At 37.2% G+C, this 18,117-nt stretch overlaps 1 protein-coding gene across 2 annotated transcripts in view; it reads right to left on the bottom strand.

Annotated features, from left to right (window-relative positions):
* Positions 1-4,227: 4,227 nt before the first annotated feature.
* Gucy1a2 (guanylate cyclase 1 soluble subunit alpha 2) overlaps positions 4,228-18,117 on the bottom strand; it is a 479,074-nt gene continuing 465,184 nt past the window's right edge. For both annotated transcript variants that reach the window (XR_008221288.1, XR_008221289.1), the window contains 2 exons: positions 7,015-7,228; positions 4,228-5,139 (listed from right to left, as the gene is read on the bottom strand). The gene's annotated coding sequence lies outside the window, so the exon portion shown is untranslated. The remainder of the gene's footprint in view (positions 5,140-7,014; positions 7,229-18,117) is intronic.

Genomic DNA, 18,117 nt, shown 5'->3' with positions numbered 1-18,117 from the left:
CACCATGCTTGCCTTTGCCTGCATGCTGCCTTGCTTCTCACCATGATGATCAATAATGGACTATCTGAACTGTAAGTGAGCCACCACAATGAAATGTTTTCTTTTTTAAGAATTGTTGTGGTCATGATGTCTCTTCACAGCAATAAAAACCCTAACTAAGATACCAAGGAACAGAGTGTTGTGACACATAGTGACATCAACTAAGAAGTAAATTGAGAAATAACTACTAGACCCACTTTTCCTCTCCAGTGCCTCAGAAACATTTACTTCCACCTTGGAAGGGTCTCAAGCCTTCTCTCCTGCTTTTGCTAAGTATCTGAATTCAGCAGTTGGATCTAGAAAGAAAAACAAACATGGTCTTTTATGTTAAAATCTTTCACTTGTTCTTCCATATCTCTGACCTTTTATCTCTTATATTCCTCACTCAAATTCCTTTTTAACTGTGAGGTTGAAGACCAAATAACATCTCTGCAGAAGTACCTTTATCACCATTTTTCCAAAGTACATCCTCACTATCAGTTCCGTGCCACACTTTTTTTTAATTTTCCCTATTACAAATACTGCCATCTATAATTACTTATTTGCTTATCTTATCTGTCACCTCCACTAGAATATTACACCTTCAAGAGAATTATGTGATGTACTTATTTATATGTCAAGTTGAAACACAGAATATATGAATCTTTGTTGAATAAGTAAATCATTGATCCTTAAGGACACTTGTAAGTATATATGAAAGTACACTTTAAAAAATTGCCAGGGAAAAGTAGCTTTGGTCACAGAGTCTTCTTGGGATATACTGTTAATTTCTTATTTTTCTGCAGTAACTTGCTATTTCTGGCTGACTCTAGATTCCATAACACTACTTATTGATTCTTAGAGCATGTGTGGACTATTTGTTCTGTTATTAGTTGATATGTACTATCTGAGCATACATTTTAATTACATTTAAACTATGCATAATTGAGAGGTAGATAAGCTGCCATGCATGCAAATATATGCATTCCTTAAACAACAACAAAAATAATGAGTAGAGAAAAATCAGTGAGGTGCAATTAGGAGCAGCTATTGGTCTCAGAATCTGAAATGTTTGAGTTGCATGCCTTGCTGTGCAACTGATTGTCACATGGCTTCTTTGAAACTCAATTTTCTTAACTATTGTAATACCAACTTCTTTTAGAGTTTCTGTAGAAATGTATGATTCAGAAAGCACTTGGAAGACTCTAAAAGTCTTGTTCATAGAAGGACTTACTTTAGAAAATATTTATATAGTTAGCTTCATAATATATAAACAAGAGGCTGTGAAGATACTGCAATTCTCCTATGATCCTGGTAACTGTGAATGTCATTATTTCATATTTATTCAGCAAGCGTGCACTGATTAATTCTATGTCTCAGGCTCTATGACTGACCTTGGAAGAATAAAGTGGATCTAGATCTAGATCTACCTAGCTTGTGATCCTGTGGGAAGGATGAACTAGAATAGCAATGTGTCAGGGGAAGTGACAGGTACTTAAGGAAGGGTATAGAACCATGTTTTGAAGAAAATACATATAACCTGAAATCAAAAATATAAATAAGAATAATGAGAATAAAAAAAACTAAAATGCTCTGTGGCATTTCAGTTTTCATGATTTTCAGGTGGAAAATTCAGAGATTTTGAGGAAAACAGGATATATTGGTGTAGGCAATTAAAGACACAGAAGACTATGAAAGGGATGAGGTTATAAAGGTAGAGTGGAGCCAGGAACTGAAAGAGCTCAGTTAGACTTTATTATTAAGTCACTCAGTGCAAGGATCTTGGTGAATTTCAAAGCATGCTGGTGAAATGTCATTTTATTTTAGAAGAATAGCTAAAAGTGCATTATAGAAAGCAATCAGGTAAGAAGGGGACTAAGATTATTGATTGGGAGGCTGATTGCAGAGCCTAAGCAGAAGATGGGAAGGTCTGTTAGCAGTGTGGATGAAGAGAAATTTATTTGATTAGCTTAGTGAGAAGAATAAGAACCAGGCTTTATACTACTGATAGAATCCCAGCTATTGACTTGAAGCCATTACAAAGTTAATCAGGGGGCAGAAGAGCAATAGGAATGGGGTGTGAAGGGTTCACAACATGCCCCCATGGTCGGGCGTGTTTGCATATGCCCAGCGGACACTTCCGCCTAGCCAGTTCCAGGTCAGGTAGCCATTTCTGGGTCAAGGCATCTCGCGTGACCAGGATTTGTGAAGTTGCATGGCAACGTAGGCACGCAACATAGCCATGTGATCTACGTGCATGCATGGAGTAGTGACATCGACCTGTGCACGCCAGCCTTTAAAAACTGGCGCCATGTTCCCGGTTCTTCTTCTCCACACACGTGTCTCTTCCACAGGCCTGTGCACTCTCTGTCCCTTTATCTGTAATAAAACTCTTATTAGCGGATTCTGTCGTGCTTCTTGACATTTCCTTGCAGGGTAAGGGCACAGCGCTACCAATTAACTAACAGGGTGAGAGTCATTCTTAAAAGTGTCATATTTTAGTGACGCTTAGGAGGAAAAAAATCACATGCATAAGAAAATTTTGGTTATTTTCATCAGAGAAGCTGGTTTTAGAAAGGTTTTACTCTGTCTGTGTTGAAAATATTTGCATATTTAATCAAGAAATCAATTCACATCAGTGAAATTACAAAAACTTTTCAAACTATCACAACACTGTTTCACCTAAGGCTAAGTAAAAGATTTTCTGCTGAGACTTATCAAGCAAGCAAACAAACAAGGAAAAGCACAGATGCATTTTTCTCAAAGCCAGAGGATGGGGAAAACAAGGTGAAGATGCATCTGGTGTAAAGAGAGGACTTTGGCCATTTCTTCCCTTGAAAAGAGGCAGATGGACAAAAGAGAATGAACTCTTTCATTAATGGTACAAGAGTCACTACCCATTTCTGTTAACGAGGACTATTTTGGGTCCAGCCCCTCAATAGCCCTCTCTAAGGGTCTGGGAAGAATCTACTGTTGGTTAAGAGGTGGCCATGCTGACAGAGCAGAATGCTGGATGTATCGGTGACGGAAGAGTCACGAGCCATAGTTACCTTTTTAAAGCTTTATTGGGAGAGAAAGGGGGAGAGAGAGGGAGAGAGCAACAGAGAAACAGAGAGACTGCACGGAGGATAAGAGAACGGAAGGAGAGAGTGCAGAAAAGAGACCGCACAGAGGGCACACCCGCTTTTTAGGCTGTGACACCGTCACAGGCTGGTGACGTAATTAAGGACATAATCCTTATGTCTACAACTAGCTGATAATCTAATCTTTGATGATATTAAATGAATCTATGTATGCAAAACTCTTAGTTCATTTGCTTTATTTTTCTGAGTCAGTTCTCTCTCTACACAGCTTTTGTTCTGTTCTCACACTGAGCTCCTCTCTGTCTCTTCCTTTTCTTGCATTGTCCTAGTTCTAACTAAGCTCTTTCCATCTCAACCTCATCTTTGTCTCCAACCATTCCTCCATACATCTTCCTCCCTTTCTTTTCTACTCTCCTGACCTAACTCAGTCCATCTATAATCTGCAAAAACTCTGCCTTGCTGCTTTCTCCTCTGACTGGGCCACACTGCTCCAAGCTAGGAAACCTGCCTCATTCCTTCATTGCCCCTGGTACATAAAAAATCCTTTTGTTCTGAGTCAAGTGCTCTGGAATGCCACTTGGCCTGTGAAAGCAAGGAGGGTCTGAGCTTCATTTGCATAAGAAGCAAAGCTATGCACCTAGCCTTGCCTCTCTCCTAGGTAGTATTTACCTTAAGGTGTTTACTTTAGTTCAGGAGACTGTTTGCCATTATGGCCTAGGATGCTTGAGAAGTATTTCAGGTAAAATACTGAAATAAAAGGTCTTGGAGGCATGCATAGCATAAAAGAAAGTCATTGTAGGAACTGGCTAATACATGTGTAAAAGCTAAAATATTACCAAGACTCCTTAAGCCATGACTTGACCTTTGGAAAAGTCCTTGACCTTACAATTAGTATCTTTTTTCATAGTAGCTGAATTCTACTACATTTTTCTGCAGCTTGCATCAATCTGCCAGCATTGTTTTTCTATGATGGTATTAACACATTCTTGAGAAATGACCCCTTGGGAGTTAAACACTCTCCACTAAACACATATCCCAACACTGCTGCATTAGGAAGTAAGTTTTCTATACAAGATTTTGGTAGTAAACATTCAGATCACAGAGAACACAAAAATACACTTAATGCTAAAATTCTTAAAATTGTTTATTCTTTTATTTGAATAAGTAAAACTTGCTGGGACTTACACAAGCAAAAATCTTTATTGTTAACAAGACCTTTTATGCAGGATTGCAGGTTTTAAGGGATTGAGGGTTTGGAATAAGATTTCTTTTTTGACACTAATATCTGACTTACAAGAGGCTTGTTTGAATATAGTTTTGCTAATATCCATCTCTTTTCATAAAATGCCATGCTTGGAAAATATGGAACCTAATTAATCAGACACTGCCAGTTAGACATTTCTCTGTAGCCTAATATAATATTATATATTATTATATGTTAATATTAATATATATTAACAAAATTTTGATTAATAAAATTAAGGAATCAGATTAGACTATTAAGGCATAAAACACAATAACTGTTAGATACATTAAGATGTCAGTTCTTGTCAGACACTGATCAGTTAGTAGTGGGCTGATTTGAACAAAGGTAACAATTTAAATTATACATTAGATAGCTTTCCTGTGGTCTCAGACTGAAATCCCACAATCTTACGTGATGCCTAAATTCACATTTTGCTTCCCTAATAGGCTGCAAGATGCTTTACTTTTACTTTCCAGTTATTAGCACTTAAAAATTAAATTATTTTACTCATATTCATGGATTTCTAGCTTTCTTTAGAAAGTTTTGAAATCTAACCTCATTTTCCTTTAAAAAAGTCAGTAGGAGTCTAGTTTCAGTACATGGTGATTATTATTGTCTTCGTTATATTTCTGCTACTGTGACAGTACCCAGATAGAAGCAACTTTAGGAAAGAAGACTGTTTTTTTTTTTTTTTCCTCACAGTTTCTCCTGTTGGTTTGGAAAGTCACAGGGGTGCAAGTTTGCAGCAGCTGGTTATACTGTGCCTTGGCCAGCGGGGTCTTCAGCGGGGACCTAAAGGGAGGGCCACCGAATGAGAGGGACAAGAGACATAAAGAATGAGAGCTAGACAGGATGTCTGATCAAGCTCCAAAATATTATTTTTCTCTCAAGGCATATATAGGTAGGCAAAGGGGGTTGAGAGCAAGAAGGGACTTAGTAATTAGGAAGGGACTTAGTAATGGGGGGTAGCAAGCAGGAAGGGTCTTAATTATGGGCTGTTCGGCCAGCAGGGAATGTTGCTCTGGGGGTTATCTATCTACTCTTGTCTAACTGCCTAATTGCTTAACTGCAGCTCATTCACCTGATATCTGAGAAGAGGTTCTGGTATCTGTGAGAAGAGGTTCTGGTGCTATGGAGACTTAAGCAAGGCCTAGATCTAAGAAAAGAGGAGAGAAACCCAAATATGGCAGCATATGTGTCAAGGGTGGCTTAGGCTTATGGCTCCCATCAATACTGATCTCATAATCAAGAAACGGAGGAAGGTGAATACACACTGTGTTCAGTTCCCAATCTCATTTACACAGTTCAGGGTTCTGGTCAGAGAATGGTCCTCCTACAGTGGTCAGGTCTTTTCATGTCAATTAATGCAATCAAGATAATTATGCACAGGCATACTCAGACTTTAGTCTCCCAAGTGATTCTATGTCAAGGTGCTAACATTAGCCATCATAAGCATTTTAAAGTATAGTTGCTCACATATATTGCTGAAGACTAGTTTCAATTGCCATTGGTACTGAGTGTTTTTTTCTAGAATTTTATTTAAAATAAAGCTAAAAAGGAGCATTTTTATTTACTATGTATTCATATTTCTCCACTGTTTAAGTAATCCATAGGGGCTGTATATTTGGGGGAAAATGATAGAAAAAAATCTTTTGAGGCTTGAAAATTTTTTATTTACATGAATCTTTTGGCCTATTAAGTTTTTATATTGGTTCAACTTTCTTGTTTTGCTTATTATAATTTCAGAATGAAAGCTCAGAAAAACCAAAAATAAAGGAACAGGAATTTTTCAAAGTTCCCAGTGAACTAAAAGAAGAGTAGAGATCAAAAGTAACTGAGTTAATGAAACAGCTGAAGGTGTTGGACACAGGTTTCTGCCTAAGTTTCAAATTATACAGTGGCTCACACATGCAGGAAAGCATGGCTGCCAGAAAGCCCACCCTAGCAGCAGAACAAAGCAGTCCACAGAAGCAGAAAGAAAGGGCCTTTTATATTTTCTTTTTACTAAGCTGTGCTTGCTTCCGTTTACTCTCTTTTGGCAAATATTATATTTTAAACAAAACAAAACAAAACACCTTTCCAATTTAGCACAGCTACTAGCCTATTTATAGTTAGCCTACAACTGGGAATGACTGCTTTTGGTGAGTCATCATCCCTCCCAGACAGAGGCATAGTCCTTGTAATGAAAATGATGGAAAGGTAGGCCATTTCCAGCTCCACTAGAGGCTCACAAAGTTACCGGGTCATTTCCCTCTTGGTGAAAATCCCATGAACATAAACTGGAATAATCCTCTCAGGGTCCTGACTGTTGACAATGAGGGGAAGAAAGAGAAGAATGATAGATAACATGTAAAAACTGAAATGGAGCAGACAGCCCAGTTTTCTTATAGGTTGCAAATTTCAAGGTTTTGTGCTTCCTGAAGAATTCTGAATGTCATTAACAGGGAGACACACTGCCAGAAAAGGGATCCTGGCAGAAATCTGTCTTAGATGTAGCTTAGCTCAATAGATTTCTGATTCAGAATATCTCTATAAAACTTGTACCTTTGTGTGATTGCTGAGCATAGAATGAACATTCTAAAAATTGGTGGTTTTAAATAAATAAGCATGCATATTGATTTGATACCCTTTGTTCAAATATATAAGGCCCAGGGGGTAAATTCGTACCTGATTAAAATTTTGGTCATGAGCAAATTTTCAGTCATGTCGAAGCCACCAGCATCTCTCAATACTGATTGATTGTTTAACTTGTAGAAATAGAATTAGACATCCTAGGTTAGCTTCAGCTAGGAAATGCTTTTGTTGACATTTTGAAGATTCTTGAAATCTATGACTGGATTTCATTTCAGTGGGAGTCTTATGGTGGTAGAGGCAGCAGACTCTGTAAACAAAGAGACAGAACCACTTTATAATGTCAATGAACTTAGAATCTTAAATCCCTGTTGCAACTCACCCTCATAGCTGTGGTGATATATTGTGAACATTAATAAACTTGCTTGGGGATCAGAGGACAGAGCCAGCCACTAGATTAGACATAGAGGCCAGATAGTGGTGACACAAACCCTTAATCCTATTACTCAGGAGGCAGAGATTTGTCTGGATCTCTCTGAGTTCAAGGCCACACTGGAAACAGAGCCAGGCAGTGGTGGCACACACCTTTTATCTCAGTACTGGGAAGCACACTCCCAGGAAGTGGGAGAGAGGTATATAAGTGGGCAGAGAAAGGTATATAAGGCATGAGGAAACAGGAACTCACTCTCTGGAGGCTGAGGATTTCGTAGAGGTAAGAATGTGGCTGGCTTGTTCTGTTCCTCTGATCTTTCAGCTTTCACCCCAATATCTGGCTCTGTGTTTTTTATTAATAAAACCTTTTTTTTGGTTTTTCGAGACAGGGTTTCTCTGTGTAGCTTTGCGCCTTTCCTGGAACTCACTTGGTAGTCCAGGCTGGCCTCGAACTCACAGAGATCCGCCTGGCTCTGCCTCCCGAGTGCTGGGATTAAAGGCGTGCGCCACCACCGCCCGGCAATAAAACCTTTTAAGATTCAAGTTACACATAGCTCCTGGGGCTGGGTTTAAGGAGATAAGATTTAGCAAGTAGAATTATTGCATTTTTTTTAATGCTGTCCCTTTATCTTCTATGTTGTTTATCATTTATTTATGGACTTAATTAATGTAGATTTATATGAGAATTTCTCTAAGTGTTCTGTACAGTGATTAAACTGTCTGCCTTGAATCAGCTTTTATCTAGATCTCTGCTCCAATATGCACAACCTAGATGACTTTGGATAATTTGCTTGATGTTTCCAAATTTCAATTTTATATGTTAAAATAAAATGCTAATATTCTAAATACTAGAATATTCTAAACTTTAGAATAGTCTATTAGTGCTACAAAGGACACAATGGAAAATTAGAAAAAGAGAATTAAATGGGGACAGGTGGGAGGGCAACATATGGAAGAGAATATGGGGAGGGACAACTAATTCTAAAGGCATTTTGAAAAGTCATATGGAAATCTACTACTATAGAAGCTTTCTAAAAGATATCTATCTTTATATATGTATATATAAAAGGAGTTTAAATGCAGTTACCATATAATGGAGAAGACAATACTTCAACTAGATATCATATGCTACCAAATAAAAGCACCACTACCAGAAACTGGTCATATTTTTTGTGTTGTTGGTCAAACGGCTCCTATAGATACCTCTCAAACATTACAGGATACTGCCAATACTATTGGTTATCCTCTGCAACCTGATGGTAAAACCATATTGCTGATAATACTACATTTACTTATGTCATCAAACATGGAGAAATTGAGCTGATGTTCAACTTGGAGCTTGACCCCTACTGACTAGCATTCATAGTGCTACATGGTACCAGAGGAAAAAAGTAATCACTAATCTTACCCAGCTATGAACCCTGAGAATTACAATTGTTGGAGACCGACTCTGGACAGCTGTGTCTTGAATTTTGTGTGACCTTCCTTACTTTATCAAACCTTGCAAAAACAGGTTCCTGGCCTAACCGCGGGCTGTACAACTTCCTGGAGTACCTGCTAATCAGCCAGCTGCAGGGGCCTGGGACCAAAGCAACCTCACCCTTCCTTAGGAATTTTCCATTCTTCTCTCCTTTTGCTTCCCCTACTCCCCCTCCCTGCCTGAAGCCCTGCTTATAAGCCTCAATACCCAGTCAATAAACGAGACCTTGATGCGACTCAGACTGACTCTGTCTTCCTTTTATGCGCCTGGTCTCCTTTCTCTCTCGCCCCCATTGATCTTTCAGGAGGTGCCTCCTCGGGTCTCCCCAATAACCTGGCCCACGGGACGGGTCATACAATAGCAACCTTCCTGAAATAAATATCCATTAGCACATTAGTGGCACAGATATTATGGGAGTAGCTGATCAATTTTTTTAAAACTGGATAAAAGGACCGCTCAATTTTTTTAAAACTGGACAATGTGCAAAGAAAGTGAGTTTTTGGAGTACTAAGCCTTAAACAGGATGCCTCTGTCACACCACACTCTTCAAAACTCAGGCATCTATGTGAAAGAGGAGGCAGAAAGATTGCAAAAGCCAGAGGTGGTGGATGACTTCAAAGAAAAAGCATTTTCCAGACACAACATGGTCAATGCACATGCAGAAGCAGGGAGACTGGGATAACATACACAATATCTGCACAAGCCAGACAAAATCCTGGCATGGGAGAGGGGAAGAAGTGAACACAAACTCCTATCCCTATCCAAGAAACTTCGCAATTGATAGGTCTGGGAGAGAGAAACTAGTTTTCTTCAGTGGAGTGACACTGGCTTTATCAACCTCATGCCCAGGAATGAAAACAGGATTCCATGTTTTCTTGTTTCCTTTGTTGTTGTTGTTGTTTTTTAAGAGGGAGAAAAAACATGATGTTGTATGGGTATAGAGGTAGGGAGATCTGGGAGGAGTTGGAGGAGAAAGACTGTGATCAAAATACATTGTATGAAATTTTCAAGAAATAAATAAAACATAAAAATAATAAATTAAAATATGCTATGGAAAAGAACAAAAGAAAGAAATCAAATATTTAGGAAACATTATAACTAAAATAATAAAAAGTCTCTATAGCATGAAGTTATTGTACAGATTAAATAATAAATGTGTGTTTGCAATAAGCAAAATGTATGGGTTCCAGTCAGCAGAGATCTTTCTCTCAGTAGTTCACCCCTAGCCACTTCATGTTACCAGAGAATCCTCATCTGTAAGTATTTATATAAAATTCTATCTTCACTTCTTTCTGAGAACTCCAATCTTTATAGCTAGACATTTTTGTTTGTTTTATTTATTTATTTTTATTTCTCAAGACCAGTGTTCTATGTGTCTTTGAACTGACTCTATAAACCTGGCTGGCCTTGAACTCAGAGATTTGCCTGCCTCTGCCTCTTGAGTACTGGGATTGATTGAAGGTGTGTGCCACCATGGCTGGCTTCCAGCTAGACGTTAGTTTCTTTATTTACTTATTTTTTAAAAAATTACATACACATGTGCATGCCATGTGCCAATGGATACCCAAAGAGTCCAGAAAAGGGTGTGAATCCTGGAGAAGGAGTTACATACAGGTAGTTGTGAGCCACCCAGTAGATATGGATGTTGAGAACTGAATTTGGGTCCTCTGGAGAAGCAGCAATTTCTCTTAATGTTAAGCCATCTCTCCAGCACCTAGAGTTAGAGTTTATATCTCTCACTGTCATTTTTCTTGGCATTTATTTATTTAATTTTATTCTGTGTGTGTGTGTGTGTGTGTGTGTGTGTGTGTGTGTGTGTGTGTGTATGTATGTGTGTGTGTTTGTGCACTATGCCATGGTGGGCAGGTGGAGGTCATAAAACAACTCTTAGGAGTTGGTTGTCTGCCTTTACCACATGGGTTCTAAGGATCAAACCCAGGTTGTCAGGCCCAGCAGCAGACACCCTCACCTGTTGATTCATCTTCCCTTGGTAATTTGTTTAAGCCTTTGTTACTGCAAAACTATAGTGTGAGATTGTTCAAGAGAACTTATTTATGCAATATAGCTCCTTAGAATCAGTTTCCATGTTTTATTAATTTTTATCTTCCCAGGATACATTATGATGACTGATATTCAGAACATGCTTGCTATATTAAATGCTTCTAGGTGACTGACTACTGTTCCCAAACTGATCTGATACCTCTTCTGCTTCATACTGCCATGGTAAAGATATCCAGGAGTTGATGAGGTTGTGAGACAAGAAGAAAAATAAAACCAAACCAAAACAAAACCCACAAAGCAATTGCTAAACTATTTATACATTGTAATAGTATTTGTCTAGTTGTTAAAAAAAAAAAGTAGCCAATGATATTAAGAAACCAGGGGAAAAAGTTTGCAATCTCTCCAAAACAAAACAATCTCAGCAGAATCATCTTGACACACCAATGTTTGTTATTTGATGTGTTTCTAACAGAAGATCATACCAGGGATGTGTGCACATGTAAGAAAATTGCATGCTGACAACTTACTTAAAGCTAAATTATTTGTGTCCCCCATTGGGAATTAAAGTTGTGTTAGTGGTATGACTCAGTGGTAGTGTTTGTGTGGCATGTGTGAAGCTCTGGGTTTGCACTGCCTCCCTCCCCGGGCCCAGCATTGAACAATTTGAATGCTAATACTTTACTTTAGAAGTACTAGATGCCAAATTACTTTTTAAAATAATTGAGGCAGGGGCTAGGGAGATGGCTAAACTGGTAAGAGTGCTTGCTATGCAGGCAAGAGGACCTTACTTCAAATTGCCAGCACTGTAGTAAAAGCTGGACTTCATCACATATCCCTTTAACCTCAGCCTTGTGGACAGAGACAGGCAGACCCTAGGAGTTCAGTGGTTGGCTAGGCAGCTTAGCCAAAATGATAAGCTTCAGCTTGAGTGAAAAGCCCTATCTAAAAGCAATAAGTTGGAGGAGATAGAGGCCTCCATATGCTTGTACATGGACACACTACCATCCCAATCCCATACACCTCATATGCAAACTCCATAAATACCAGAGAACAACATCAAATCACTGTAACAGTCAAATATATACATACCACATGAGCCAGAGCAAAGCATATGTCCCCATAGACTTACAAGCAAATGTTTATAGTAACTTCATTCATAATTATCAAAAGCCTAAAGCACCCCAAATGTTTATTAACTTGTAAGTATGTAAGGAAACAGAGACATTCACATAAAGGAATACTTCTCAGCAATGAAAAATAAAAAATGAGTTTCTGCTGGGCGCTTTGGCATACCTGCTGAAGAAGCTGTCAGGAGGATCTCAAGATCAAAGCAAGCCTGTGCTGTATTGAGAATAAATGACTAAAATTGCAATAATGTGTGTAAATCTCAAAAGCTTTCCAATTAATATGACATAGAAGTTTGCACAATGTATTATTCTGTTCTTTGACATTATGTTATAAGCATACATATAGGAAGGAAACTCACAGATGGTTTCTTTACAAGGACATGAGAGATTATTGATTAATGAAATGCATACTGTCTTGACTTTGGTGCTGTTTCATATGTAAGCATATGTTATTTTAAAAGTTAAATAATTGCATATTTAAAGTAAAGAATATTAAACTTCAATTAAAGTATCTTGTTACTTGGATCTCAAAATTGTAAGGAAAGTAGACCTTGTTGATTAAGAAAAAAATGTTATAAAATCACAGAGAATAAGGTTGGCATTTGTGAGCTCACTGTTGAGCACCTTAGGTACCATGTGGGTACTGTTGAATAAAACTTTTGAGTAGGAGGTAAATCTGCAGACTCTTTACCTCATGACAGCAGCATCTTCAAAGTAAAAGACCATGTGCAGATACCTATTGGCAAAATATGGCCAATGTCAGTCATCTCTGAAGTGAAACGCTGCAGAATGGCATAACTATTATAAACTGTGAGTTTCTAGTTCCCCTCTTATTTTTATTGACTTTATATTTATTGACTTCTTTTTTAAAATTGTGTATGTTACTAGTAATTTATTAATCTAGAAGTATATTTATCCATTGTTTAATGAGCAATACATCTTTCAATAATTTTTATGCTTCCTACTATGTCCAACCTCCACTATAACTCCTGTGTGCTGTTTATCATCATTTGGTTATCTTCTTTTGTCAAAATATTGTAGTACTAAAGAATTGATATTGTTAAAATCAATTTTGTATTAGGATATTGTATTAAGATCTCTGTAACTCAAGGAACCATGAGTAAATGTCATAGAGGCAGATATTCTTTTGCTAATCTTGAGACTATTCCCATTAGAGAGGATTGTAAATAGACAACAATACTGTTGCTAAAAATTTCTGCATGGATTCAACAGCTGTTCTCTGAGATCCTGCTGTGTAAATTCTGCACTGTGGATCTCTGCAGACCTCCCCATGGGCATCAATGTTGTTCTTACAGCTGTTAGGCTTGCACACTATCATATGTAGCTGCCTGATGATTCAACTGCTACTGATCATAAAAATTATTCTCCATTTTATTCCATAGGAAAAATGAGAAAAACTTCAGTTTAATCTCCATCAATATCAAAAGCATTTAATAAATATTTAAGAACTCCAGAAGTTGCTAAGGGCGGGGGGCAGGGTAGATGATGAACTATGGAATGCATCAACTTGTAACCAGAGTCTAGGCTATGTAACTACACTTTGCTTCTAAAATTATCACTTTCATTAAAGAGAAAGGGGTAAGGAGGAAGAGAGATAGGAAAAAAGAAGGAAGGGGAGGAGAGAGTGAGATCTTATAATATTGTAGATGTCAAATACAAAGCAATGTTATTTTGAAATGTAGAAATGAAGTACATAAGAAAGAAATTGTAGTTCACTTCCCCCCTTCTTTAGACCTGAAGTATGAGTTAAATAGAGGAACAGAGGTAGGTCCTGTCTTACAGACCTTACTATATGAAACCTAAAACAATAACATGAACTCATTCTGAAGGACACAGGGAGCTCATTGGCACTGCCTGAGATTGGGTAACATAAAGATGTGACCCCACCCTTCTAGGATGATGTCATGGTCATTGTAACTACTTTCTTTTTTTCACCCTGAGACAGGGTTTCTCTGTGTAGTTTTGGTGCCTGTCCTGGATCTCGCTCTGTAGACCAGGCTGGCCTTGAACTCACAGAGATCCATCTGATTCTGCTTAAAGGCATGCACCACCACCACCCAGCTTGGTGTAACTACTTCTTATCTGCTCAATTCCTGACATGTGTACCATCAGATTTGAGAGTATCCCAAGGGCTTCTGATGAGTTGGTCTGTCTCTGTGGCAGAAGCTATATGATATGCAACATCAGAATTTTTTTAGTTGTTTGATTATTCCAAAAATTCCATAAGATAATTTGGTAAAATTTCTATCACTTTTAATTAAAGTCATAACTTTCCCCAAATGATGGATCAAAATTGAACTATTTAAGAGAAGCTGTGGGGAAGTTGGCTGAAAAAAGTAAGCTGTCCAAGAGAATAGAGTGGCTATCTCAAGTCTTAAAGGAGGCTCTTAAAGTGAGGATTGCCTTGTGCCTGTAATGTTGATTGTTACCATACTGCTACACCTCACGTGATGCAGAAATCTAACAGAGAGCTATGTGACAAAACTAAAACAGCTTTAGTAAGAAAGAAAAATCAGGACTTGGAGAAATGGCTCAAGAGTTTAGAGAACTTTCTGCTCTTCTAAAGAACCCAAGTTTGATTTCTGACACCCACGTGGAAGAGCTTACATAACCTGTAATTCTAGCTGCAGGGAATCTGACTTCTTCTTCTGGCCTACATGGGCATCTGCACATGTGGTATGTACTCAGATGTATACACACACATAAAAAAAATACTTTAAAAAGAAAATAAAAGCAAAGTCTCCCGTCGCATGGTAGACTCACTAATATCATAGCTTGAAGCTACAGTAAATATCATATAGTATAATATAGTAACTCGACTGAAAAGGTCAGAGCTGAAGACTTGCTCCATTTAGCCAAAAGTGTCTTTAATTGATTACTATTTAATCATTGTTTATTTTTATCCTCTTATATTAAAAAAAACCTGAAAAATATTAAGTATACAAAACCACTCTGATTTAATGATTAATCAGAGGGGAAGGATGATGATAAATGGGCAAGAAATGAAGCTTGTGTTTCTGGCTTGGGTTGAAATATCAGAATTCACTGAGAAGAGGCACACATGTAGGTCAGGGCTCAGACTGAATTCTATTTCTTCAGTTGCAGTTATGTTCTTTGAACAATATTTTTTCTCCTTTTCCTGGAAAGCATGATAGTGTAAATCCTACCATGCCCCTCTCTGACTTTGAATGTTGGAAAAGAGATTAATATGATTCATAAAGAATTGATCATATTATTTCTCTAAGAATTTTGGACTTGGAATTGAGCTATACTTGATGAAGTTGAAAATACATGAATATAAAAGCAGGTAGTAGTGTCATCAACTTATGTGTGTGGATGCTGGCCTTCAGAAAAAGAAAAAAGATACATGCATAGTAAAGCAGAAAAACCATAAGGAAAGAGAGAAAGAATGTCCAGGAGCTGGAGTATTACTGTACCTGACTGTCCTCTCTAATCAGTGAAATCATTGTTCCTTTGAAAGATAACAGTTACATTGTCCAATACTGATTTGCTGTTAGGCTGTATTGAGGAAAGAAGTTGGCTTCCTGTCAACTCCATGGAATCTTTTTGAGACCTAGTTATTAAATCAGTTACCTCTGGTCAAGAACAAAGCTTAAACCAGCTCTGATAATATCAGGGGAGGACTAGAGCTTTCCAGTAATCAACACTGCTGTGAAAAAACCTAGCTGCTGGATTGATATATTTCATGCCTACACCAAAAGACTTAGAACCATAGAGTCACACCAGATAACAGGCCACTATTTACTTAGTCATTAATATTAAGCTGTCATGAAAGTCATAGTAAGGCATTGAAGTCATAGTAAGGGATTGAAGGCTTATCCCTGGAGGCTGCCCTTTGAATCTGCCTGCTTTGTTAAGTCTGCACTGGCCTACAATGTTCCATGTAGTCATGAATTGGCTTTGACTGTTACCCCTGTGGAAAACACTCACCCTCATTAAGAGAGATTGCACCAAGTCAGGCACATTCTTATCATTCTATTTTTATGACAAATTTTACAACACATTTCCTATTTGAGCTTAAAATATACTATCATTTCTATTACTATCTACCAAAAGCTTACAGAGATCAAACAGAAATATACTATCCATTTTAAGGTTTCCTGTTCAATAAATGTCACTCCTATCTATACTTCTAAGTAACTAAATCCAAGGAAAATTTCCTTAATTTTCTGTAGTGATGAAGGCAGGTAAACAAGATGTCTTAATTGATTTCTTGAAACTTTTTATTTTCCTTGCTGCCTTTTTTAAAAATCAGTGTTATCTTTGATTATAAAAATCACATTATGAGATTTAGAGCTTTTTTTTTCTCCATTCTCCATGTTGTATGACTATTCATTCATATTTTAAAGGATCTTCCTTTTTCACTTCTTGGTGATGCACTCACATTTGTTTTATCTTCTTTAAATAAAAATTATACTGTTTTGATATTCATGTACATAGTGAAATAGTTATTTTATTAGTTAAAGTAAACAACCCATCATCTCCCATGGTTAGTTTGAGAAAGGGCAGAAGGAAAGAGTATATAAAATATACTTTCTAAGCAAATATTCTTAATGCAATAATATTATATAATATACAATTTACTGTTATGTATAGTATATCTTATACAGTAACTTAATATTATTATAGTCCTATGTTTTACATTAGTTCTATAAACTTACTAATAACACATAATCACAAATTCATATTTTTAACTACCTTTCCCCCATTACCTTCCCTCCTTGCACCTGATAATAACCTTTATAAGCTGTTTCTGTGTATTCAGCTCTTTTTAGATGCCACATATACATTGGGTCATGCAGTATAATCTTCCTACTAATAACATCTTCCAATTCAATCATGTTGTTGCAAATTGAAGTATCTTTTTAAATGTTGAATAATATTACACAATTTGAATGTGTAGTTGTAAGTTTTCCTGTGTCCTGCCTGGTCCGCAGCCACTCAGACCCAAGTAAACACAAAGAGGCTTATATTAATTAAAACTGCTTGGCCATTAGCTCAAGCTTACTACTGACTGGCTCTAACTCTTAAACTCAGCCCATTTCTCTTAATCTATATGTCGCCATGTGTGCTGTGGCTTTACATGCTGCTCCCTGGACAGCAGGTTGGCATCTCCTGACTCAGCCTTCCTCTTCCCAGGATTCTCCTGTCTGCTTATTCCCCCTATACTTTCTGCTTGACTATGGCCAATCAGTGTTTTATTAAACCAGTATACAAAAGCATTATTCCACAGCATTTCCCCTTTCCTGTTTAATTAAAAAGGAAAGTATTAACTTTAACATAGTAAAATTATATACAACAAAACAGTTATCAAGCAAGAATTATAGTTACAATATATAGTCTATTTATATTTGACAAATTCAAAGAAAATATTCTATTTATCCTATATTTGTGAGTCTAAGGTTTCATATCTACCTTATCTCTTATCATAACCAAGGAAAACCATAATTATAACTATCTAGTCTTCAACTACATCAAAGACCTCAGAAGGATATAATATTATTTAAGTAAACAGGAAGAGCATTGTAAGCAACTTCCAAAAATCTAGAATGTCAAAGACAGCTGTCTACCTGGACAGTTATCCAAAGTTCTTCTGCAATGTTGGGGCATCCATTTTCAGCTCATAGGCCTAGAGTCTCTCAGTTACTTCTCTCTGTGTCCTGTAGAATGTCTGGCAGTTTCTTCTTCAAAGCAGGAACCTAAAGGATCATTTTGCCTTGCAAAGTTCAGCGGTTATCTTCCTATGGGTCCTGCATGTCCAGTTGATACAACATTTTGTCAAGCAGTCAGGAAAGAACAGTTTCTTGCCCAAATGGCTATTTTTGCCAAAAAGAAGATAAACATCACATGGCGTGTCTTTGATGCCCATCTTTGTCTCTGAAGTAAATTGGTGAATGTTTTATGTATATATATATATATATATATATATATATATATATATATATATATACACATATAGATCATAGTTACATAAACATTTATAGTACAATTTCTTTATCTTTGATTGTTTATCTGTTTTAGATTGTTTCCATGTCTATTTTGAGCAATGACTGTGAAAACGTAGATGCCCTTATAAGATCCTGATTTCATTTCTTTAGAATATATACCCAGTAAAGG

The sequence above is a fragment of the Peromyscus californicus genome, unplaced genomic scaffold, assembly GCF_007827085.1.
Source record: "Peromyscus californicus insignis strain IS unplaced genomic scaffold, ASM782708v3 Scaffold_11__1_contigs__length_118956290, whole genome shotgun sequence".
In the NCBI taxonomy this organism is placed as follows: Eukaryota; Metazoa; Chordata; class Mammalia; order Rodentia; family Cricetidae; genus Peromyscus; species Peromyscus californicus.
This window is presented reverse-complemented; position numbering and strand designations above follow the sequence as displayed.